This window comes from Oryctolagus cuniculus, chromosome 6, assembly GCF_964237555.1.
Source record: "Oryctolagus cuniculus chromosome 6, mOryCun1.1, whole genome shotgun sequence".
NCBI lineage: Eukaryota > Metazoa > Chordata > Mammalia > Lagomorpha > Leporidae > Oryctolagus > Oryctolagus cuniculus.
In genome coordinates, this window is record NC_091437.1 from 120,965,134 (window position 1) to 120,991,622 (window position 26,489).

Below are 26,489 nucleotides of genomic sequence, written 5' to 3' on the forward strand. Positions count from 1 at the left end.
AAAGGTGTACAAGATTGCTTTTAGAAGTGTCATATTATTGCATAAGGCATCAAACATTTGCTTATCACACTGTGTAATGAAGTGATTACTGTGATGGTAGTCATAGCCAGTCTTTACCATATTTCAGCTTAGAACATGTAGACATGTGACCCATGGTCTATCTGCCATGCACTTGTGTGGGGATAGGGGACTCACCTGTTGACCTGTGGAGCACTGGCACATGGACAGGCAATTCACCATCTGCTATGTACTTGTTTATGGCCAGGTCAACTCCACAAGAAATAGAGTATAACTTTTAATCAAGGGTATTAGTAGATGGATCTTGAACAATTTAATGGGTATTGGAAAACAATCTATTTTAAAAGATTAACAGATTTAAAAGAGTCAGTATTACTAACGTATACTCTTTCATATGTTTTGACTTTGGAACATCACAGTATAAACCTAGCTCTACCCTAGGAAAAAATTGTACAAATATGATAATTGGTTATTGCCAGTGACTTTAAACATTTTCATGAAGAGTTCACACATGCACACACAAATATCTTAATAAGATTTATTTTCTCTATGTTAACACATTATGACAAAAAAAGCTTGACTGCCATCTTTTTTTAAACTTTGGGAGCTTTTGCTTATTTTATATATTCTTTTTGTTTCTATTGAGAATGTTAATTATAATGTAAAATCTTCTAATTACCTGCTCTATTTGAGGAAGCTTAGCAGTGTGTAAATTGAAGAAATCTGGCTCAGAGCCGGGTAGCCCTCATAAATGTAATTTTTACCATGCAGCTGCATTTATCCTCGAAGAAAAAGATGAAATTCATGACTTAATTTTAAAAAAATCGCCCAAACAGAAAACAAAAAACTAGACATGAAAGATGAAAGAGAGTAAAAAATATGAAAATTAAAGTGGCCTGTGCTTACAATAATTTTAGGAAGTCTTAAGCCTAAATAAGCTGGAACTTTTAGAACATTCTAGCAATTGTGAGAAAAATGTTAAAAAATATGATAATGAATGGCAGACTATGGATCAGGGTGTAGAGACAAAGGGCACTGGAGCTGTCCTTTTGCTCTTGTCTTTTCTGTTTGGGAGGATGCTCCCTGGGTAAAAAAAAAATTAAGAGGAAACTGAAGCCCCAGTAGAAGAAGGCAGGGCCTCCGTGTTCTAGATTAGCTCAGGACTTCTGGGTAGTTTCTCTCAAAACTGGAGAATGAAACTACTGAACAGTTGTTTGGGCTACGTGAGGACCGGAGATGAGCAAGCAGAATTTTAATGTTAAAAAATAAGGCTAAAACACGAGTTCTTAAATTATTGCCTGACATGTAGTAGAGTACTTTCTGGTCCTAGGCACTGTGCTAGGGGCTGGGGCTACACTGGTGGGTAGACGGACATTGGCCTGAGTAGTCAGTGGGAGGTGCAGCTCAGAGAGAAGGCCATGTAAGAAGTTTGACAAAGTAAATGAGAGCACTGGGTTGGGCACCCCTCTCAGATACGGGAACAGTAGTTAAGAGTTCTAGGGAGCATTCCAGAACAGATCATCAAAGTACTGACTTGGGAAATATTGAAGCAGTGGGACTATACTGAGTAACACCACCTACCTTATATCTTTCCTTGACTGCGGATTGATTAAAACATAATCCATTCATTCAATAAGAAATGAAGAAAGCTTTTAGTGCCTAATATGTATCAGGTACTGTTATAAGTTGCTAGGGATACAGCAGTGATGAAAACAGTAAAATCCTGCCCTTGAGATATGTGTTTGGCCTGGTGGCTAAGCCTGGATTAAGACCCCCTCTTCCCACAGCAGAATGCCTTGGTTCTGTTTCTGACTCCAGCTTCCTGCCAATGTAGATCTTAGGAGGCTGGGTCCATATCACTCATGTGGAGACCTGATTTGGGTTTCTGGCTCCTGGTTTTGGGAAGGCCCAGAAACGGCCATATAGGCATTTGGGAAGTGGGCCAGCATGCCCATACACAAATGTGCATGTCCATACACACACACACACATATACTCTCACACTTTTTCTCTCTCTCTTCCCCTCTCAAATAATAATGAAACAAAAAATGTAAAAAAAAAAAAAAAAAAAAAAACTCTGCCCTCAAGGAACTTGTGTTCCAGTAGTAGATTCAGATAGTAGATAAGAGAATTACATAGAATTTGTATTATGTTAGATATTGATAAGTTCCAAAAGTTAAAATGGATAGAGGGATTTGAGTTATATTTGAGTGGAGGTTGAATCTTAGTGTGGTCAAGTAAAGTCGCACTGAGGAGGAGACTATGAAGCAGACTAAAATCAAATGAGGTTGCTCACCATGTGGCCATCCCGCAGAATAGGGTTTTAGCCAGAGAATAGAAAGTACAGTGGAGGCTGGCGCTGTGGTGCAGTATGTTAAAACCCTGGCCTGAAGCACTGGCATCCCATATGGGCGCCGGTTCTAGTCCCAGCTGCTCCTCTTCTGATCCAGCTCTCTGCTATGGCCTGGGAGAGCAGTAGAAGATGGCCCAAGTTCTTGGGCCCCTGCACCCATGTGGGAGACCTTGAAGAAGTCCTGGCTCCTGGCTTCAGATTGGCGTAGCTCCAGCTGTTGTGGCCATCTTGGGGAGTGAACCAGCGATTGGAAGATCTCTCTCTGTGTCTCTACCTCTCTCTGTAACTCTGTCTTTCAAAAAAAAAATAAAAAAGAAAAAGAAAAGAAAAGAAAGAAAGAAAGATGCAATGGCTTGGCTGGCATTGTGGAGTAGCAGGTAAAGCTGTCTCCTGTGATGCCAACATCCCATATGTGTGCTGGTTCATGTCCCGTCTGCTCCACTTCCAATCCAGCTCCTTGCTAATGGCCTAGGAAAAGCAGCAGAAAATGGTCCAAGTACTTGAGCCCCTGCCACCCACGTGGGAGACCCAGATGATGCTCCTGACACCTGGCTTCAGTCTGGCCCAGTCCCATCCATTGTGGCTGTGGGAGTGAACCATCAGATAGAAGATTCTTTCTCTCTGTCTCTTCCTTTCTTTCTGTAACTCTGACTTTCAAACAAATAAATTAACCTTAAAAAAAAAAAAGTACAGGCTGGCACCATGGCTCAATAGGCTAATCCTTTGCCTGTGGCAAAGGCACACTGGGTTCTAGTCCTGGTTGGGGCACCGGATTCTGTCCCGGTTGCCCCTCTTCCAGTCCAGCTCTCTGCTGTGGCCTGGGAGTGCAGTGGAGGATGGCCCAAGTCCTTGGGCCCTGCACCTGCATGGGAGACCAGGAGAAGCACCTGGCTCCTGGCTTTGGATCAGTGCGGTGTGCTGGCCGCAGCGCGCCGGCTGCAGTGGCCACTGGGGGTGAACCAACGGAAAAGGAAGATCTTTCTCTCTGTCTCTCTCTCTCTCCCTGTCCACTCTGCCTGTCAAAAAATAAATTAATTAATTAAAAAAAGGAAAAAAAAGTACAATGGCACTGAGGCAGGGAAACAGGAGACAGAGTAGGTAACTGCTATGGTTGGGGTGGAGTGATCAAAGTTGAACATAGTAGGAGAAAGGTAAAAAAATGTATATGAGGGCCAGATCTCATTGGGTCTTATAAATCATTGTAGAAACCTGTTTCTAACTCTGAGAGAGATGATTTTTGAGTATTGAGGCATGAGATCTGGATTATGTTTTCGGGATCAGTGAAGAATGAAGTTTGAAATAAGGGGGCAAGTATGGGAGTAGAAGAGAGATGCTATTGTCTGGTTCCTGGATTCTGGCAGTGGACATGCCAAAAAGTGATCAGATTTTTTACTTAGAGCTGCAAGATTTGCTGACAGATTAGGGGTCAATTGAGAGATAAAGAGGTTTCAACCATGATACTATGGGTTTTAGCTGGAAGGAGTGGAAGAAGGGAGTTTTCACTTTTTGATATACAAAGGCTGCAGAAAGAGCTAGTTTACAATGATGCAATTATCACAAGATCAGTTTTTGTTATGTTAAGTTTGGAAATATTAAACATTCAAATGGAGGTGACAAGTAGACAGGCAGATCTTCAGGCCTGATGCTAGGAGTGAGCTGGGCTTCAGACATCAGCATGTGGATGTTCCAGAAGTCATGAGTCTAGATGCAATCATGTAGGATTATACATGCATGTGTGGAAATGAAGAAATCCAAGGACTGAGTTCTGTGGTCCTTCAAAGTCCAGATGTCAAGGAAATGAAGAGGAACTGAACGAAAAACACCGGAATCTAAGAGTGAAAACCTAAATGGGTATGGCTTCCTGAAAACCAAATAAAATACTTCAAGGGTGAGTGGGAGATCTGAGAAAGACAATAGACATGGAGTATCTGGACTTCAGCAAAGCATATGGCAAAAACCTCACCAATAAGGGAAAAATTACACTGGGGATAAAAATAAACTGGACTTATAGCAACTGCCCAGTTGTATTCAAGGAATCTTGATTCATGGACTATTAACTCAAGCAATGTCTTAACCATTTAAAATCCTTGGCCCCTAGTTAAAAAACTAGAAATTGCAATTCCTATAGCATATGATGGTAAATCAATAATAGTTTTCTAATATTAAATTATGGTATTGAAGATGCATATTTAAACATTCTCTAACTTCCCATCATGGGGATTCTGATATACCTCCTAGGGAGTTGTGTCCTTCGCCTGAGTTGGAGAAGTCAGAGGAGTCTCCAGGTACCTCAGAGACTCTCATCTTAGCCCAGCCTTTTATTTCTTCCTTTTTGAAAAAAAATAGTGTCTTGGGTAGAGGCATAGAGCAAATAATGATGTTTGTGGATGTTTTAAAGCTGTAAGTAATAGAAAATACAGCACACACAATAACATCTGGATTCAAAAGGATTTGAATAGGAGTTGGTGATTGATAATTTGGGAGCACTGGAAGGGTATCAGCAGGTTGGAATAGTGAAAATATAGCCTTGGATTTCAAAATTAAAGAATTAGACTACAAACAGCAAGGTACTAAGTCAAATATGAGCAAGAATCTGGACTGGATGGTTTGTGACCATTTTGGAAAGGAGGTGGCATGACTTAACATGTCATACTGCCCTTGCTCTACCCTAGTCCATGATTCCTACACTGGCCAAGCAAGAAACTAGTTTTTGGAGTTTTTCCTTTGAAGGTAATCTATTATTATATCATGAAAATATCATTCAACATCTAAAGCTGAGTAATATAGTCACAGAGGCAAGTGATTTATAACCAGAGGACCTGGGTTTTGGCCCTATCTTTGCCTCTTCTTTATATAGCCTAGGAAAATTTACCTAAGCTCTGAGAAATCTTAATTTTTTCATCTTAAAATGATGAAAGGAATATCTTCATTACAAGTTGTTATCAGGGTCAAATGAGAGAGAGCCAGAGATGAAAGAATTTGCAAAGTATAAATAAATATCAGTTATTCTAGGCAAGAGGAATATTGCTTAAATGATAGCAACCAAAATGTTTGAGTTTTTGGTAGAATGAAGGAAACTATAGCACCTAGAGCCAGAGAGTTCATAGTCAGTGCACTCTCTGTCCTGGGAAGGTTATAGCATGACATTCTGTGTTCAGATCTATATTTTTAGAGGAACATAGGGAAATAAGGATATGAGAAGATGAGATGTTGTCCCCATGAAGAATATTTGGGGGGACTGAGAAGACTCAGAGATGATGGTGGTGGTGATGGTAGAAATGAGGTAACCATCTTCAAACACTGAGAAATGTTGGTGGTTGAAAGATTGTTTGTTCCACTTGGTCTCAAGAAATGGCAGTAGGATGGAAGAGATGAAGCTGGACTTCTGATCATAGCAAGAAACTGCTTTCTGATAGAGCTATGGCATGGTGACAACAGGGATAGTTCATATCAGTAGAGGTTTATAACCATGGACTGGGTGACACCTGGTGGGGAAGAAGATTCGTGAGTCAGATGGGGGGTTGGCCACCGTGACTCTTTTTTTTTTTTTTTAAAGATTTATTTATTTGAAAGAGTTACATGAGAGAAGGAGAGGCAGAGAGAGAGAGGTCTTCCATCCGCTTGTTCACTCCCCAGATGGCTGCAATGGCCGGAGCTGTGCCAATCCGAAGCCAGGAGCCAGGAGCTTCTCCCAGTCTCCCATAAGGGTGCAGGGGCCCAAGGACTTGGGCCATCTTCCACTGCTTTTCCAGGCCATGGCAGAGAGCTGGATTGGAAGTGGAGCAACCGGGTCTTGAACCGGTGCCCATATGGGACGCTGGCACTGCAGGCAGTGGCACTACCTGTTACGCCACAGTACTGGCCCCCACCATGACTCTTTAGTGCCTTCCGACCTCATAGTCCATCATTCCATGACATCGTTTATCTATTTATTTAACTTTCTAAGTATCCCTGTGACTTCTGTAAGTATAATGCACCATAATCTTGGAAGCTATGTAATGATTGCATTTCTCCCTTTATTTAATCTGATGTGAGGTCATTAAACTGAGATGTAGCCTTTATTCTCCGCTTCCTCCTTTGCTTTGGCTGCCTGACACTTGTCCTGATCATTCATGAGCCTTGGAAGCAGCAAATCCCAGAGAGACATCTTATTATGAGAAAGGATTTTCCAAAGCTGAACTAACTGCATTCAGTCTTTTCCCAAATAAAGGAGCGACTTTGATCTGCCAACTGTGAAAAGTAAACCGGGCATGACCTTCACTCATCACCAACTATCTCACTTAATGACATTTGTTAACTTTATTCTGGTATTAGATCATGGTCCTGCTTTGTCCTGTCCGGGTTTTTTTTTTCATCCAGAGTCTAATTGTTTCTATTGATACATATGACCTCCAAAAGGTTCTAAGCAAGCTTAGAAGCTGGATGTATTGAAAATGACATTTATCTCAGAATGTCTCAAATTCTGAAGATACTTTGTTGTATTTGCTATTTACCCAAGGAAGTTGAGAAAATAAAGAGATCAACTTTAAAGTCAAATGCCCTGAAAGTACTCACTGTATTGCCCCTTGAGACTTGGAGCCTTTCCTTTGCTGTGTGATTGTGTGTTCCAGCTTCTTTGCTTCTGTTTTACCTTTTTACCCTGAAGGCCCCCAAATGACAATTACTGTTTCTTAAAGGATGCAACTTCTGAGCAGCTGTCACAGTGAATCAGGCTGCACTCTGCTTGAAGAAGCTTCTGGGATCTGAAATGTTGCAAGTGTTTTATGCACTTGGACTTATTTGCTGAAACATATATCGGAGCACTAAAAGCAGGTTAACTTTTCACAGCACGGCAGAGGATAGATGAATTCATTTTCTGCTGAACATTCTAATTATGTTTAGTTGCAGAGGCTAATTATGTTTAGGTGCATAGCACTTGATAGTGATTCTCAAGTATTTCCTTTAAATTTATATCTGAAGTTTATTATCTATACTGGTAGTTGAAATATTTATACTCGCTTATGCCATATACAGATATGACCTAAAATAAATTAATCTGGATATTATTTGTCAAAAATCATTGGTGTAGGTAAGAAAAGTTTGTCTAAAAAGGTATGAAAATTCTCTTTTGATTACTATTCCTTTCTCAATTAAATGTAAAACAAAGTTGTCAGCTGATAGCAAAGATGGGAAGGAGGTGTGGGAGGTTTGAAGAGAGAGAAAGATATGGAACCATCTTCTAGAAAGGGGAGAGAGCAGCAGTGGATCTCAGCTATCACCACCCACTGAAATTAACTGCAAGACCTTTAAAAAATGATATCAGTGCCGGGGCCAACCATACAGAGACTTTGAATTCATTGATTTGGGGTGGAAATCAGGGAGCAGGACTTCTGCATAGTCTGCCTCAGGTAATGCTAAGGCAGGGAGAGTTGAGTCCCACAGGACAAGGAAATGCAGCAAGATGGCCTGACACCAGCTTGCACTGAAAGTCCTTGTCAGGACTGGCCTTGTGGTACAGCAAGTAAAGCTTCCACCTGCAACACCAACATCCCATATGGGCGCAGGTTCCTGTCCCGGCTGCTCCATTTCTAATCCAGCTCCCTGCTAATGGCCTGGGAAAAGCAGTGGAAGACGGCCCAAGTGTTTGGGTCCCTGCCACCCATGTGAGTGCCCTGGATGAAGTTATTGGCTCATGGGTTTAGCCTGGCTCAGCCCTGGCCATGTGACTACTTGGGGAGTGAACTAGTGGTTAGAAGATCTTTCTCTGTCTCTCCCTCTCTCTTTGAACCTCAACGTTCAGATAATTTTTTTTTAAGAAAAAACATTTTTTCTACCATAAAACTGGAATTGAGTCAACATTCATCTGCAAGTTGTTTTCCTTGACCTATGAGCCACACTGCTCTCCCTTGGTCCTTCTCAAATCAGAAGGATAAAAAAACTTGGTAGAGAATACGTGCAAAATGACCCATCTCCTCCTCCTCCACACAGACTTATATGGAAGGAAAACAGAAAAGGGAAAGGCAAACAGCATGTGTTAAGTTTATTTAAAGGTTTATTTTCATTTATAAATGTTTTGCCTCAGCTGTCTATGTAGGCTGGTGATTATGTTCATTGGTATATTTCCATATACTGAATTAATTGTGCTAGTTGAGAATTATATAAATCAAGTTAAGGTTTATAATAAATTTTACTTCAATATTAAAAATTATACAATTTGACATGCCTATTGAATTGCTTTGTTAAGAATGTTCTTGAGAATAAGTGCCTTTTCATTGGATAAACCTGAATTAAAATAAACTTCTAGAATTATTATCAATAATATGCTGGAAATCATGACCTTTAAGACTGAGGTTAATAACCTGTGGAAGTGACTGGACTTGGTACCGTAGGTTTTGAATCTTCCCAGCACGTCACCAAGAATGACAACCATTTTAGACATTTTGACTTGAAATTAGGCTTGAAAGTCGCTACTCTCTTGGGATGAGTTAACATTTAATGTTGGGCAAGTAGAAATGACTGCTGATTTTCATTCTTTATATTAATTCCATGGGGAGGGTGAGCTAGTAAAACATTTGTGTGAGCTGGTCATTATTTGAAATTTATTTACCAAAGTGGCTTACGTAATAATCATCCCTGTGCTAAATCACTCAGTCAACAGGTTTTTATTGCGTCCCCACTGGATTAGAGTAATGTACAGTAATGATGTACTCAGTAGTGTACATATGTATGCTCAAAGATTAGGCATGAGATCGACCCCCAAGGCCTTACAAGCCATTAGAGGAGACAAACAGACACATATCATCAAGTGAAATGTAACCAGATGACTTAACTCTCTGGGCATGGAGTAATGGCTGGGCTGGGATTGTTCTGGTAGGTGATAGGATGGGTTAAATGTGGGAAATTTCCACGATATAGGTAGGTGGCTTGGTCTGAGGCAGGTTGAAGTTACTGGCTTGGTCAATGAGAACAGCAATTTGGCTTAGTGAAGACAGTGTCGCTTGGACAAAGACTGAAGCAGAGGGTAGGAATCTGTTGAACTTATCTGGAGGTAAAGCAAAATGAATAAACACACAGGTAAGACAGGTAATGGGTAGTTATTAGAAACCACGATTTGAGCAGGAATGGAACTAGTGGGATGTGAGTCACATACCACGATGGTAAACTCCATTTACCGAAGCTTTATTGAGCTATACTCATATATAATAAATTATATACTTTCAATGCGTGCTTCTTGATGAATTTGGATATATTCATAACAAACCATGATACCATGCCACAACAAAATACTAAGCATATCTATCACCTCCAAAAATGTTCTTGTATTCTTTTGTGTTTTTTTTTTTAAATTCTTACTTTGTATTTGTACCAAGAATATTTAACATGAGATCTATCATCTTACATGTTTTTTTTTTTAAGATTTATTTATTTACTTGAAAGGCAGAGTTACAGAGAGGCAGAGGCAGAGAGAGAGAGGCCTTCCATCTGCTGGTTCGCTCCCCAAATGGCTGCAATGGCCTGAGCTGGGCCGATCTGAAGCCAGGAGCCAGGAGCCAGGAGCTTCTTCTGGGTCTCCCACATGGGTGCAAGGGCTCAAGAACTTGGGCCATCTTCTACTGCTTTCCCAGGCCATAGCAGTGAGCTGGATCAGAAGTGGAGCAGCCAGGACTCAAACCGATGCCCATAAAGTATGCCGGCACTGCAGGTGGCAGCCTTATCTACTACACCACAATACCATATTGTTAACTAGAGATAGTATGATCTATTGAGTAGATCCATAGAATGTATTCATCTTATATAGCAAAATTTTTGTATCTATTGAAAAACAGTTTCCACTTCCCCTCTCCTTTGCCTCAGGCAACCAGAGTCGTGTTCTCTGCTTTTCTGACTTTGAATATTGTAGATATGCCATTAAGTAGAATCAGGCAATATTTGTACTTCTGTGGTTGGAGATTATTTTCATTTTTTGCTTTGTTAGATGAAAGGCTTTTCACAAAAAGTAGTTGAATGAGAGGCTCTTGTGGGATTGTTTTTGGGAAGTACGTTTAAGTGATTACCTGGATTGCTAATTTAGGACAGACCCAAACTTGATGGCCTTCACAGACTGAACAGCATGCAAACCAGCTGTAAGCTTCTAAATGTACTCCCTAGCCATCTGATCAACCACCAGCATTGTGCATCACATGACAATCACTGGTGGACTTTTCCTCTTGCCCATATTCAAATACTCTCAATTTATAGGCCAGTTAAGTTGGATTCCATTTGTTTTCTGGCACTCAAACTTCTTTCATAAGTAAATAGCCAGGTCTAGTTTAGAAGACTTGGTAACAAAGGAATGAATGATGAGAGTTGTCCTTTGAACAGTTAGGCTTCTCAACAGACTTCATTGTCAGGTATAATTTATGGGCCGTTTAATATTAACAGGGAAACATCCTTGGAATTTACTTATATTACCTCATTTAGACTACACAATAGGCCTCTGATATCTGTACTGTTAGGCCTGACTTAAATTAGGAAAACTAAAGCTCCAAAGCGTTGAATGTTGTTTCTGTAGTCATAAGGCTGGGCTTTACATCCAGGTGGTTCTGGCTCCAAAGTATATGCCTTTCCACTGTACCACATGAACTGTCCAGGTTTTAAAAAATGATGATCTTCATGTAACCACCAGCTGACTCTCCCAGTCCTGCTTTAGTTAATCTGAGTATGATGGTCAGAGAATGTTGTAGATCTTATACTATTTATTCTAGTCGAATAACTAATTATTGAAAATCTGTTATATGTTGGGATTTGTGCATTGAGGAAATATTGAGGGAAAAAGATAGCTGCATTAGCAAGTTCCTCATGGGCACTGGTGTCCTCTAGCTATGTCGAACATAGGCTGTGCTTGTGGCAGCCTCTGACTTTTCACTTAGTCTCCCTACTTCCGTTAGATACAGATCAGGGAGATCCAAGCAAACTCCACTTTTCTGAGACATTTTCCTGATTCCTCAGATGTATTTGGATTTCTGTATTTCCTAAACCAACTATGTTCAGGGCATAAAACTGTTGGACTAACTCTCCTGTCACCTTTGCTTTATATCTTTATCTCTCTCAAGACTTTTCATACCCAAAGGGTGACAACTTAGTCTTATTCCTTTTTGTCTTTTTATCTATCATTTATCAGAGCACTGAGTGAATGAAGGAAGCAACCGCGACAGGACTGGCATTTGGGGAGGATCCTGAAGGAGAATGCAAGTTCCTGGAAGGAGGGAACCACTCAAGGTCAGTCTTTCTGGGGAAGGAAGCTTCACAAAGGAGCTGGAGCTTGTTCTGAATCTTGAAAGATGCCCTGGATCGGAAAGTAGTGCAGAAGGAGGACACGACCGTTGATAAAGGGAGTATCTGCTCTTCACTTGGGACCTACATACTCCTCTTCATGGCTTCTGTTGGGTGTTCCCAGTTCATTATCTTCAGATCACACAAAATTAGCCTACTCCCATTTCCCAGGCTGCCCTGCAGTGTTTGAAAACCTTGGGTTTTCACCGGTCTGCTTTCCTTGTGGTGTAGGGCTTTCCTGATTCTTTAACCCGAGCTGCTCCCCATCCAGGTGGCCACGGCTGCTGCTGGCCACATCTGTTTACTTGCTCAAGCTCACTTTAGTGTCCGTGAGGACCACTGAGGCTTTTTTTTATACATGGAAACCATGTGCCCCTTATCCATGATTGCATTAATGTCACTTACCACTCATTCACTCTCAGTCATTCCACCAATACTAAAGTATTCACTATGTGCAAACCACTGTGTGAGGTGCTAGGGACATAATATCTAGCAGAGTTCCTGACATAAGTGTGGGAACTTACATTTATCTCTGTTTCATACCATTTTGTTAGGTTGGACTCTCCAATCTTCCTTTGTCTCTGTCTCTGCTTCTCTGTCTTTGTCTCCATTTCTCTATGTTATAGATTAAGTGTCTCTAAAATTGATGGAAAATGCATGGTATGAAAAACTATGCATGGTTTTAAATTTTTCCACAAAAATAGACTTATCTTTTAATTATATTTGGCCATGAGGTTCTTGAAGTGCCAATTTAGATAGATGATAAAATAGAATATATGTAGTATGTATGTATGTGGGCATATATGTGTGAGTATATATATATATATATCCAATATTATGTATGTGTATACATACTCTTTTATATGCATATATGTTTTCCAAGTGTTTGTGTTGCTTCTAATTTGTAAGTTAATGAGGCAGATTATGATGTAGGAAAGAAACCTTATGGAAATAAATTAGGGCTGTATTCTTAGATAACATTAAAATTATAACTCTTTCAAGTTCCAGGACAGAAAAAAACAATGTGTGTTGGAGAAGGTGGTTTGGTGACATCTTTGTGAAGAGCATGGATTTTGTTGTGGGTTTTGAATCTTCTGACACCAAATGTGGGCTCCATTGCTTACCAGCTTTGTGACCAAGGGCAAAATGATTGATTCCCCCAACTCTCAATGCCTTCTATATATATATCCCTGCACTCTCAGGAATAATAATTGCTTCTGTTCAAAGGGTTCTTGTGCTAATTACATTAGGTGATGTGTATAATGTGGTTAGTAAAGTGAGTCATATTCAAAATCATTAGCTAGTAGACAGACTTATATAAGACAAACAATTGGCTTTCTTTTTTTTTTTAACTTTTATTTAATGAATATAAATTTCCAAAGTACGGCTTATAGATTACAATGGCTTCCCCCTGATAACGTCCCTCCCACCCGCAACCCTCCCCTTTCCCACTCCCTTTCCCCTTCCATTCACATCAAGATTCATTTTCGATTCTCTTTATATACAGAAGATCAGTTTGGCATACATTAAGATTTCAAGAGTTTACTCCCACACAGAAACATAAAATGAAAAATAATAGATGATTTTTTAAATGATGATGAAATCAGAGCAGACCTATTGTCATGTTTAATCCCAGTGAGAGTCAAGTTGGGAATTGATAATTTCTTTTTTTTTTTTTTTTACAGAAGATCAGTTTAGTATACATTAAGTAAAGATTTCAACAGTTTGCACCCCCATAGAAACACAAAGTGAAATATACTGTTTGAGTACTCGTTATAGCATTAAATCTCAATGAACAGCACATTAAGGACAGAGATCCTACATGAGGAGTAAGTGCACAGTGATTCCTGTTATTGACTTAACAAATTGACACTCTTGTTTATGGCATCAGTAATCACCCTAGGCTCTTGTCATGAGTTGCCAAGGCTATGGAAGCCTTTTGACTTCACTGATTCTGATCATATTTAGACAAGATTGTAGTCAGAGTGGAGTTCTCTCCTCCCTTCAGAGAAAGGTACCTCCTTCTTTGATGGCCCATTTTTTCCACTGGGATCTCACTCGCGGAGATCTTTCATTTAGGTGTTTTTTTTTTTTTTTTTTCCAGAGTGTCTCGGCTTTCCATGCCTGAAATACTCTCATGGGCTTTTCAGCTGGATCCACATGCCTTAAGGGCTGATTCTGAGGCCAGAGTGCTGTTTAGGACATCTGCCATTCTATGAGTCTGCTGTGTATCTTGCTTCCCATGTTGAATCGTTCTCTCCCTTTTTTTATTCTATCAGTTAGTATTTGCAGACACTAGTCTTGTTTATGTGATCCCTTTGACTCTTAGTCCTATCATTATGATCAATTGTGAACAGAAATTGATCACTGGGACTAGTGAGATGGCACTGGTACATGCCACCTTGATGGGATTGAATTGGAATCCCCTGGTATGTTTCTAACTCTACCATTTGGGACAAGTCAGCTTGAGCATGTCCCAAATTGCACATCTCTTCTCTCTCTTATTCCTAGTCTTATATTTAACAGCGATCACTTTTCAGTTAAGTTTTAACACTTAAGAATAACTCTGTATTGATTACAGTATTCAACCAAAAGTATTAAGTAGAACAAACAAAAATTCAATAAATTCAATAAATGTTGCTGGGAAAATTGGATTTCCACATGCAGAATCATGAAGCAAGACCCCTACCTTTCACCTTACACAAAAATTCACTTGAAATGGATTAAAGACTTAAATCTACGACCCGACACCATCAAATTATTAGAGAGCATTGGAAAAACCCTGCAAGATATAGGTACTGGCAAAGACTTCTTGGAAAAGACCCCAGAAGCACAGGCAGTCAAAGCCAAAATTAACATTTGGGATTGCATCAAATTGAGAAGTTTCTGTACTGCAAAAGAAACAGGAAAGTGAAGAGGCAACTGACAGAATGGGAAAAAATATTTGCAAACTATGCAACAGATAAAGGGTTGATAACAAGAATCTACAAATAAATCAAGAAATTCCACAACATCAAAACAAACAACCCACTTAAGAGATGGGCCAAGGACCTCAATAGACATTTTTCAAAAGAGGAAATCCAAAGGGCCAACAGACACATGTAAAAATGTTCAAGATCACTAGCAATCAGGGAAATGCAAATCAAAAGCACAATGAGGTTTCACCCCACCCCGGTTAGAATGGCTCATATTCAGAAATCTGCCAACAATAGATGCTGGAGAGGATGTGGGGAAAAAGGGACACTAACCCACTGTTGGTGGGAATGCAAACTGGTAAAGCCACTATGGAAGTCAGTCTTGAGATTCCTCAGAAACCTGAATATAACCCTACCATTCAACCCAGCCATTCCACTCCTTGGAATTTACCCAAAGGAAATTAAATTGGCAAACAAAAAAGCAGTCTGCACATTAATGTTTATTGCAGCTCAATTCACAATAGCTAAGACCTGGAAACAACCCAAATGCCCATGAACAGTAGACTGGATAAAGAAATTATGGGACATGTACTCTATAGAATACTATACAGCAGTCAAAAACAATGAAACCAAGTCATTTGCAACAAGATGGAGGAATCTGGAAAACATTATGCTGAGTGAACTAAGCCAGTCCCAAAGGGACAAATATCATATGTTCTCCCTGATCGGCGACAACTAACTGAGCACCAAAGGGGAAACCTGTTGAAGTGAAATGGACACTATGAGAAACAGTGACTTGATCAGCTCTTGTCCTGACTGTTGATGTACAATGTAATACTTTATCCATTTTAGTATTTTTTTTTGTTTTGTTCTACTACTATTGGTTGAACTCTGTAATTAGCACACAATTATTCTTAGGTGTTTAAGTTTTAACTGAAAAGTGATCCCTGTTAGGAATTTGGAAAACATTATGCTGAGTGAAATAAGCCAGTCCCAAAGGGACAAATATCATATGTTCTCCCTGATCGGTGACAACTAACCGAGCACCAAAAAGGAAACCTGTTGAAGTGAAATGAACACTATGAGAAACGGTGACTTGATCAGTCCTTGCCCTGTTGATGAACAACTTAATACGTTATCCCTCTTAGTATTTTTTTTGTTTGACATTGAATTTTGATAGGCTTCAGACAATCCTGAGCAATATTTTTATGAGAGTGAACTACTTTACTTGATAACACTGGCTGCCACGGGACTGGACTTGGATTAGTAAGGAGTTAAGAGTGAAAAAAAAATTAAGAAACTCTGAATTTTAAATAAGATTTCTTTATTTTTTACATATTTCAGTTTCTGGGACAATTCAAATAGAGGTCATGATTTTTTTTTTTAATAATATCTAAGTGGCTTACACTTTGTATTGGTTAATTTAATAGCTGTGCATAATTTGTGATTATATTTTACTAATTAAACTGGTTTGATTTGTTCTTGTGTGCACATTTGAAGGATTTTTAAAATAAGTCATGGGAAAATAGCTGGCTGCCTCATCTTTGACTCAGGTGATCCCAGTATTGTCCAGTTCTGTTCTGTTTCAGAGCAAATGAAGGGAAAGTCACATTGATATAAGAATGAAGGATATTGCCAAACTTGGTTTTGAAGGTCCTTGGGATATTACTTATAATTTCTTAATAAATTCCAGCAGCCCTTTTTGATAATTAGGGAATAAGCGAAGCCCTCAGCAGCATGCCAGTACAGTGGAGTAATGGCCATTAAAGACATGAGCTTGGGGACTATTTGGAAACAAATGGTCATTTCACCAGAAAAGTAAAACAAACTGAGCAGTTTTACTTAACTTGCCTTCTTCGGCTCCGTGCCATTTTTATAGGTCAACTCTAACCAGTCAGTCCTGGTGAGTTTCTTATTTGTCAGCTGCATGGACTTGGGCTGTGGCAGTGCTTAGCTCTGTTCTTGCTCTGTGCTCTGATAGCAGGTTCATGTTTATTTTTCTTTGTTTGAAGAATGTGCCCCGCATTTTTTTTCCAATATAAGATCAAATTATAAGACAGTGATGTGGAGTTGAAATCAGTTAGCTCCAATTCATCCTAAATGAATCTCACAAATGCATACTCGTAGATTGTGGTTCCTGTTTTGCCTTTTGGTTTTAGGAGCCTTTGTTTTTTTAAATTTAGTACAGTTATTTTATATTGATGGAAGCACTGTAAGGAATGTTAGGTTTTATATATATATATATATGTATGTGTGTGTGTATATATATATATATTCCTTTGCCTCATTCACAGAATAGCTTTCTGACTACTGTGTAAAATTAACTATGTGATGATTACGTAAGAAAACAGGCTTACTTTCTGCTTATAATTACCCACAAGGTGTTAACGTGTGATGAAAATGAAACAAGAAGGAAAAAAACAATTGATGAAAAATGCTCATTTATTAGTTGGACAATTGGAGTGGATCTTTTCAGTTTTGTTGCAAATATGCTGAGTAATACAACAGTAAAGCTTTATCTAAAGAATTGTTGGTGTGCAATGAGGCAGGGGAAACAGCAGCTAAGATGTGTCAGGTTTGTTTAGGTTTCTATACTGTGCTTGGTGATTTTAGTGAGTTGTGTGTGTGTGTGTGTGTGTGTGTGTGTGTATGGGATGTCTTACTTTGCTGTTAAAGTTTTTGGTTAAGTCTAGCTGTTTTCAGTTACGTAACTGTTCCTTTGGCCTCTCAAGAGAAAGAGCAGTCTAATCAAAGAAAGAATCATGGTAGAAAGAGTGGAGTATGGATGTGGTTGGTCAAAAGATTTGGGTTGCTACAGTAGTCAAACTCTAGGCACTGGCACTAAACCTTGATCAGAAGTCTAGAAAAGGTGGCTGGAGAGAAGTTGAGAACTTGAATTAGGCAGGGCTCCTTCAACAAATTCTCACAGGCCTATGCTCATGAAGCAATCAAGAGTAAGGACCTCTGAGGTTATTACCTCTTCATTTTGGAAATGGAGAAACAGGCTGCACATGGAGGCCAGATCTGGGCAGGTCAACAGAAGGCCCAGGTCAAGGTTGTCTCCCTAAGTCTTTGGATGAGTCTTCAGTGCTGTAAGTTACACTGGGTACATGACTGTTGGCCCCGTTTCCCTGAAATGGTTAGCGGAATGTTGTTTGTGAAAGTGCTATGACAACTGAAGGCAATTCCTGTATAAACATAATAGAATACTACTGGCTGTTCCTCTTCTAAGTACTTCCCAGCAGCTACTCAAGGCTGCCAAAATATCCCAATTCTTTAACACCCAAGGAAGACACAAAGAAATTATCTGGCATTCCCAAATGCACCTGCACGCCACTCACAGTCTAAGGTATGAAATCCTTGAGAAGCCTGCTTTTAGCTCAGCAAGTGGTGAATACTCATTTCATTTATTTATTCATGGACTCATTTATTGAATAAATGAGGCATAAAGAGTAGTAGACATAGTCTTTGCCCTTTCCTAAAGAGGGAAGCAGACAGATAAATAAATGTGATCTAATATGGCAAGTGCTGCATAGTAAGGGCTAGGGAAGACTAAAACAGGAAGTAAAGGGAAGAGACTGTAAGAAAGACGTGGTCTTGAGGGTCGAGTAACACTGGGACCTGCTGGAAGGGTGAGGACACACTGAGAGTTCCACCTCAGAAAAGTCATGAGAATGTGACAGTGAAAGGCTTGTGTGGGAAGTGCTGGGCTGTTCAGTGAACCAGAAGTTAGGGAATATGGGGAATATTGAGACATGGATCTAGACAGGAAGAATGTTGTTCAATCACTAAAGTCATTTGTCAACATGCTAAGGAGGTCAGTCTTTGTCCAACAGACGTGGGAAGACATTGATATTTATTCCATAACTACCTTTTCATCGGCCGGCGCTGTGCTCACTAGGCTAATCCTCTGCCTTGTGGCGCCGGCACACCGGGTTCTAGTCCCGGTCGGGGCGCCGGATTCTGTCCTGGTTGCCCCTCTTCCAGGCCAGCTCTGCTGTGGCCAGGGAGTGCAGTGGAGGATGGCCCAAGTGCTTGGGCAGGGAGACCAGGAGAAGTACTTGGCTCCTGCCATCGGATCAGCAAGGTGCGCCGGCCACAGCGCGCTGGTCGCGGCGGCCATTGGAGGGTGAACCAACGGCAAAGGAAGACCTTTCTCTCTGTCTCTCTCTCTCTCACTGTGCACTCTGCCTGTCAAAAAAAAAAAAAAAAAAAAAAAAAAAAAAAAAAAAAAGCAGTTCCTACATATCAAAAAAAAACTACCTTTTCAGTCAAAAGCAATCTAATTATAAAAATATTAAAAAATATACACACACATGAGGAAAATTAAAACCAACCAACAAGCAAATAAGCCAGATCTCTTGGAATACAATCATTACCATTCAGATGTTTTTTTATATGTACATATACAATCCTGTTTCTAATATACAGAGATGAAAACAGGATTATGTTCTGGCCCTGGCAGCAAGATTGGCTGAGTTAATAGAAACTCATGGGTCTGGGCCTTGTTGTGCAGAGGATTTGGCTGCTGCTTGCAATGCCAGCATCCCATACTAGAGTGCTGGTTTGAATTCTACTTGCTCTGCTTCCAATCTAGCTTTCTGCTAATGCACCTGGGAAAGCAGTGGAAGATGGCCCAAATGCTTGGATCCCTGCTAGCCTTGTGGGAGATGAGGATAAAATTACTGGCTCTTGGCTTTGATCTGGCCGAGCTCTGGCTATTATGGCCATTTGGGGAGTAAACCAGTGGATAGAAGATTGCTCTCTCTATGTCTACTCCCCTCTTTCTGCCACTCTGTCTTTCAAATATATATTTTTATAAATAAATTTATTTGCATACACATACAAATCTTTTAAAAAAGGAAGAGTCAGAGCCAGCACTGTGACACAGTGGGTAATGCTGCTGCCTGCAATTGCAGTGCCAGCATCCCATATAGGCGCCAATCAGTCCTGGCTGCTCCACTTCCAATCCAACTCTGTGCTATGGCCTGGGAAAGGAGCAGAAGATGACCCAGGGCCTCTGTACCAACATGGGAGACCCAATAAAGGCTCCTGGCTTCCGAGTGGCTCAGCTCCTGCTGTTGTGGCCATCTGGGGAGTGAACCAGCAGATGGAAGATTCTCTTTCTCTCTCCTTCTGCCTCTCTGTATCTCTGCCTTTCAAATAAATAAATAAATCTTTAAACAAAAAAGGAAGAATTAATGTAAACTCTATCTACTTTTCAGTCCTCTAGTTATGAAACCATAGATGTGCTGGACAACATTTATTAGAACAAATTTAAATATAGAAATTAATTTGAAAAAAACATCATTTATGTTTGAGCAGGAAAGTTACGAGCAGATGTGGTGATGGTTTGAAGGCTATTAGGCTGGATAAGGGGATATTAATGCCCATGTGGACATGGGAACTATGGCACTGGACCTGGTGGTGGCAGGGAACTGGGACAGAAAGCCCTATTTAAAGCTGGGATGCTGGAAAGGAAAAGCTGCTCCCTTGCTAAAAAGAGGCTGGTAAAAACCCACTTGCTGGGTCGGTGTGGCTAGGAAATTTGTTACTTTTAGAGCTCTGAATGGGAAAAATGAGGGATATTAAGACTCCTGGCCACCAAAAATAAATGTGAATTTGGAATTTAGTTCACTTCTTCAGTGCTGAAATGCTGTCTGAGAAACTACTTCAAAACTCATTTCAGACCAACGGAAAAGTAAAATGATTCTGTAGCAAGATTTTCGTATCTCAGAGTGTGTAGATATTCTGGGAATAGGAGAAGGATGGAGTGAATGATTAAATTTGATTAATTCTGTGAGGGTATAACTTATAAAGAGTCAGCAGAGAATACAAATAGTCATACCAATAATTCCATAAACTTAAAGTAACAGAGCAATCAGATGACTACAAAATAACCCTGTTTCAAATTGTTGAAGTGATAAGATAATAAATGAAAATTATAATGGGAGAATAGCACATTGTGAAGAGATAAACTTGAAGAGCAAATAGAGCATAGGTTCATCACTAGATGAGTTGAATATAATATTATACGTAGCCGAAAAAAGAATGAGTGAATTGGAAGTCAGAACTGAGAAAATTACCTGGAATACAGCACAGGGAGATAAAAGGATGGAAAATAAAACAATTTAATATACTAAGTTGATCTTCTGTATATAAAGATAATTGAAAATGAATCTTGATGAAGAATGGGATGGGAGAGGGTGTGGGAGATGGGATGGTTGGAGGTGGGAGGGAAGTTATGGGGGGAAAAGCCGCTATAATTCAAAAGTTGTACTGTGGAAATTTATATTTATTAAATAAAAGTTGAAAAAAAAGTCTTGAAAGATAAAATCAAGAAAATAAAGAAGGGACAATTCTTAAAGAGATAATGGGTTGGAATTTTCCAAACCTGATAAAAAAAAGCCATCACCTAATTTAGATAATTATATACTCAGCAGTGGGCCGCTAAGTATTTAACAACCAGGTCTCCAAGATAGCCATGATTTATAGTGTTTGCTAATTGCTGTGCCATAAATGCTGTCACTGACTGATTTCAGAGCACCAGAGTGAATTCCCTGAAAGTGGAGTCGGGAAGAGACATCCATAATTGGCTCTTATGAGCATAGCTGCCTGGGCTGAATCCTGTGAAGATTTATTATAAATTATTATGAATCAGTACATTGCCACATTATAGTGAAAGTACAAAACACTGGTAATAAAGATAATATCTTCATATTACTATATAATTATTTACACACATATTATTATTTATATACACAAAAGACAGATTATCTTCTGAGGAATAAATAGTTTGGTAGCAGATCTCTCACTGGATTAAACCAATCCAAGACAACCCTTGACAAAAGGCTGTGGAATCTAGTCTAGACAGCATGTAGAGGAAGGGTGGATGTCTGCATGGAAACTCATTGTTGTTGGGAAAGGTGACGGAAAATGGGTATTAGGTAGACAAGCTAGGTATGTCCTCAATATGGTTTATATTTGTGTATTAGCAGATGCAGGCTTTTCTTCATTTTGAGGGAAATTTTCCTCCCAGTAATGTTTGAATGACCATCTCTTTGGTTCTATACTTAAGGGAGACCAACAATTTGTCCTTATTCTATGTATCTTTGTTATTATTAAATATTTTTGCTTTTGCTTTTTTTTTAAAGATTTATTTATTTACTTGAAAGTCACAGAGAGAGAAACAGAGTCAGAGAGAGAGAGAGAGAAGTCTTCCATCTGCTGGTTCATTCGCCAATTGGCCGCAACAGCCAGAGCTGTGCCAATCTGAAGCCAGGAGCCAGGAGATTCCTCTGGGTCTCCCACACGGGTGCAAGAGCCAAAGAACTTAGGCCATACTCCACTGCTTTCCTAGGCCATAGCAGAGAGCCGGATCGGAAGAAAAGCATCTGGGACTAGCACCAGCACCTACATGGGATGCCGGTGCTCCAGGCCAGGGCTTTAACCCACTACACCACAGCATTTGCCCCCGCTTTTGTTTTAATCTCTGCTTTTTTCCTTTGTATTTTTTGGGATTGTAGCAAGATTTTATTGGGTGGTGGTAGTTTTAGCTGAATTATTCTTTAATTTGTCTTTGCTGCCTTACAGTCTCCTTTTCCATCTTATTTACTTTGTTTTGTTGGATTAAGGTGCATATGAAATTATTCTATAGATTGATGTGCCCATAAGGGACTCTCTTCTCTTTCATGGCAATTTAAATGAAATTCATTAACCTAGTTTCTACCTTTGAGTAGATACTATTGATTTTCAGAAGTTACTGAGTTGGATAAGGGAACAGCTGGTGATGCAAATAGAAGTCTGTGTACATAGGCACACTTTGATTTTGTTGTGTGATAAGCAGTGGCTGGCTTTACGCAGGTCTTTTGGTCATGCCTTGCTTCTTCTCCTCACTCCTCACCCTCTCCTGCCTAATTGCCAGCACATAGACTTTGCACAGAAAAGAGCATTAGGTTCTAATAAATTGCTCCCATGTATTTCGTACCTTAAGTCAGACAGGACTTAAGAAGGTTAATTGGCTGGAGGAGAGTTTCCTTGAATCTGAGAACCTGGCTCCCTCTCACTCTCTGGACACTACCTGAATTGGCTTGATAGCCAGCAGGTTGTAGCTTTCAGAGTAGGGAGAGAATTTGTCAGGATTCTTTTCATTGAAATTATCAGAAACCCAATGAGAATGAGTATAAACAAAACATAGAAGAGTGATGTTTTTGCTAAAATCATGGGGCATTTGAGCAGATAATGGATTAGAATATTTTAAAACTGATAACAACATAACCTTTTAATTTAGAGAATTATATACTCAGTGGCAAGCTGGGAAATGTTTACTAACCAGCCCTCCAAGATAAAAAAGTTCTGATTCGTAGTGTTTGCTAACTGTGGTAGACATACCATCATCGACTGATTTCAGGGTACATGAGTGACTTCTCTGAAAGCAGAGTTGGAAAGATATGTGCATAGGTCCAGTAACTGGCTTATCAGGGCAGTCTCATAATCTCTCATTTGTGCTTCTTTCCAATTTCTAGCCTCATCTTTTCTGGTTGACTTGTTCCAGGAGACTCCAGGAATCCAAGATCTTGTGTTCTTATAGTCCAGTGACCAGAGAAGAAAGAAAGCTCTTCCCTGCCCCCTCTAGGACTTATGAGAAAACCCAGAGGAAGAATTTGATTGGCTGCTACTGGTCATGTGTCCAACTGTGGGATGGGATTCTGGGATAGTAAATTGGCAGCTCCCACCAGAAGTATATATTTCCTAAAATTGCAAGGAGGAGGCGGTAGTCTGAGCACATAAAACAATGCATTTTCACTGAATGGAGGAATAAAAGCCTCTATATGCTTTGTAGGAACTAAACTCACCCCTGCCAAGCTATCGAGGCATATGACCCTTCATTCATGTTCCAAGTATATGAGGGTCCTTTGATGGCTTGACATTGCTCCCCATTGCCAAGCACAGAAAAATGGCACCTGTTGATTTTGTAACCTCAAAATCAGCCTCAGGATGTTTCCAGGTTCAGCTTAGCTCCAATCAGTTGTTACTTCCTCAACTCAAGAGCTGGTATGGAAATAGATAGGAGGCATCTGCTGCCTTGTGCTGTGGCAAATTCATGAGGAAGACACTTTTCCAGGACCAAGAAGCCACAGTCACACTGCTGAGGATGAGGACACACTGCAGGGGACCAACTGGTTTTTGTTTGGATCGCGATTAAGAGAAAGTTCAATTGCTCTAATGCTTTTAAAATCAGCTCCGCTCCAAAGCACTTGGGTTATGTATTTGCCATCTTGCAGAAAGACTCGGCATTTGAGATTCAAGCCAAATGCTTTTAGCCCACTTATAAAAGACACTGCTGCCTGGGGCCCTGCTGGCTCTAGGAGCTGTCTGGGCTGGGAGCCAGCTCTCAGACTATGATAGTGCATGCCATTTTTTCTTTTTTTTTTTTTTTACACAGGGAAGAAAGGTGACATGGTTTAGGGTAGAAGAAATGCTAAGCAGTTATTGGATACCTTTCACGTAGCCCGAGACATTTTTTAAACCAACTTTCTCCCATTATTATGCAAGAAAGCCTGATATTTAAAAATGCACAATCACTTAAATTACTATTACAAAAGGTAGTATATAGCATATTGTTCTTCTAGGTTTCCAGATTAAAAACCATTGCCCTGGGAAGATTGTAAGAAATTATAAAGGCTATAAATGGGAGGACAAGGAGTGGCTATTTTAGTGACTAAAAGTTTCATAAGGGAAGAAATTTTGTTTTCTTTTTTGTTGTTTGCTTAACTTTCTTTTTTGATAGTCTGTCTAGGGTTGAGCTCAATGCCTGGTACGTGGTAGGCACTCATTATATATATGACATAAATATTTAATTTTAATTTTTTATTATATAGAGAACAAATTTCATGTATTTCATATATACAATTTTAAGAACATAATGATACTTTCCACTCTACCCTCCTTTTCCCTCACTCTCACCCTCTATCCTCCTTCCTTTCTTATTTTTCTTTTAATTTTTCAATGGCATATTTTCAATTTATAATTACAAGCTTAACCCCCCCACCCCCACACACACACTAAATAAAGAATTCAATCACTAGTATGTAGAAAAACCATTGTTCCTCAGGAGTCTAGACAAGGGCTATAAACAATAATCAAATCTCAAAATGTCAATTTTGTTCATCTTCATTACATTTTTGGTATTCTGTATATTAGTTACCACCAATCAGGGAACAATACCTTTAGGACAAGAACTATCCAGATTTTATTCAGATAAAACAAAGCCTAAATATATACTTCCATACAAAGATAGATGATTACATGAGAATATATGTCTTTTTTTAAAAAAGATTTCATTTATTTATTTGAAAGGCAAAGTTACAGAGAGAGAGAGGAAGGGAGGGAGGGGCTGGCCTTCTATCCACTAATTCACTCCCTAGATGGCTGCAATGGCCGGAGCTGAGCCAATCTGAAACTAGGAGTCAGAAGCTTCTTCCAGGTCTCCCACGTGGGTGCAGGGGCCTAAGCACTTGGGCCATCTTCAGCCGCTTTCCCAGGCCATAGCAGAGAGCTGGATGGGAAGTGGAGCAGCCAGGACTCAAACCGGTGCCTATATGGGATGCTGGCACTGCAGGTGGCAGCTTTACCCTCTGTGCCACAGCGCCAGCCCCTATCTTGTGTGTGTGTGTGTGTGTGTATATATATATATATATATATATAGTTTTATCTGGCATAGGAAGTGAAAACTCAAAACCCTCAAACAAATGAATCATCTTCTCAACATGTCTATCTTAATGGAAGTTCCTAGAAATTTTATGAACCCAGCTTGCCAATTTTCCAGCTGTAGTTTTCTTCACTAAAGTGTTTCGAGATAATTTGGATTAGATTTCAGTCTAATACAGAAAGAGTAACTCAGAATCATCACGTTGATTTTGTTATTTATGGTATTAGGAGCTGTTACATAATTTGTGGGTCAGGTACAAAATGAAAATGTAAGACTGTTATTCAGGAATTATTAAAAATTTCAAGATGTGGGCTAGTGGTGTGGCATAGTGGGCTAAGCCTCCCACTGTGGCGCCAGCATTCCATATGGGCACTTGTTCATGTCCCGGCTGTTCCTCTTCCAATCCAGTTCTCTGCTGTGGCCTGAGAAAGTAGTAGAATTTGGCCCAAGTACTTGCACCCCTGCACCCACATGGGAGACCCAGAAGACTCTCCTGGATCCTGGCTTCGGATTGGCTCAGTTCCAGCTGTTGCGGTCATCTGGGGAGTGAACCAGCAGATGGAAGACCTTTCTCTCTGTCTCTCGCTCTCCCTCTGTCTGTAACTCTACCTCTCAAATAAAATCTATAAAATCAAGAATTTCAAGATGGTGAAAGTACAACATTAATCAAGTGTAGGTGCTTCTAGGCCTGTACAGGCGTGGAAATGCATAGGTGGCACACCCTGAATCGCTTGCTCATCTTTAGAGAACTCTGTAAACATTGGTGAATTCATGTTCAGGAGTGGCCCTGTTGAAATTGATGCATTGTTTCAGTGTTGCAAATTTGAAGGTCACAAGTAGAGAAAACAATTTTGACGTAGATGCCACTCCCCAAATGCCTGCAGTAGTCAAGGTTGAGTCAAACTGATGGCAGGGTTCCAAACATTGAAACTCCCACCTGCTGCTTCTCAGGATGTACATTAGCAGGAAGCTGGAGTTGGAAGCAGAGCTGAGACTTGGGCCCAGACATTCTGATAAGGGGATGTGGATATCTCAAGCAGCGTCTTAACTGCTGCACCGGATCCCTGCCCCAAAATGTCTTCAGTAAGCTTCACTCATTCTTAGTATTGTGAATCCAGTATTTTAGATGTTGGCTTTCTGTGTGAAATGCTCTTCTAATAGTAAGCAACTCTACCATTATGGACTGGCTGAAATTAAGTAGG

At 40.0% G+C, this 26,489-nt stretch overlaps 1 long non-coding RNA gene across 5 annotated transcripts in view; it reads left to right on the plus strand.

Moving 5' to 3' along the window:
- The window catches only part of LOC103348092 (uncharacterized), a 558,105-nt gene that overhangs the window by 225,253 nt on the left and 306,363 nt on the right, over positions 1 to 26,489 (plus strand). For all 5 annotated transcript variants that reach the window (XR_011389240.1, XR_011389241.1, XR_011389243.1 and 2 more), the window contains one exon: positions 11,510 to 11,607. This is a non-coding gene — a long non-coding RNA (uncharacterized lncRNA). The remainder of the gene's footprint in view (positions 1 to 11,509; positions 11,608 to 26,489) is intronic.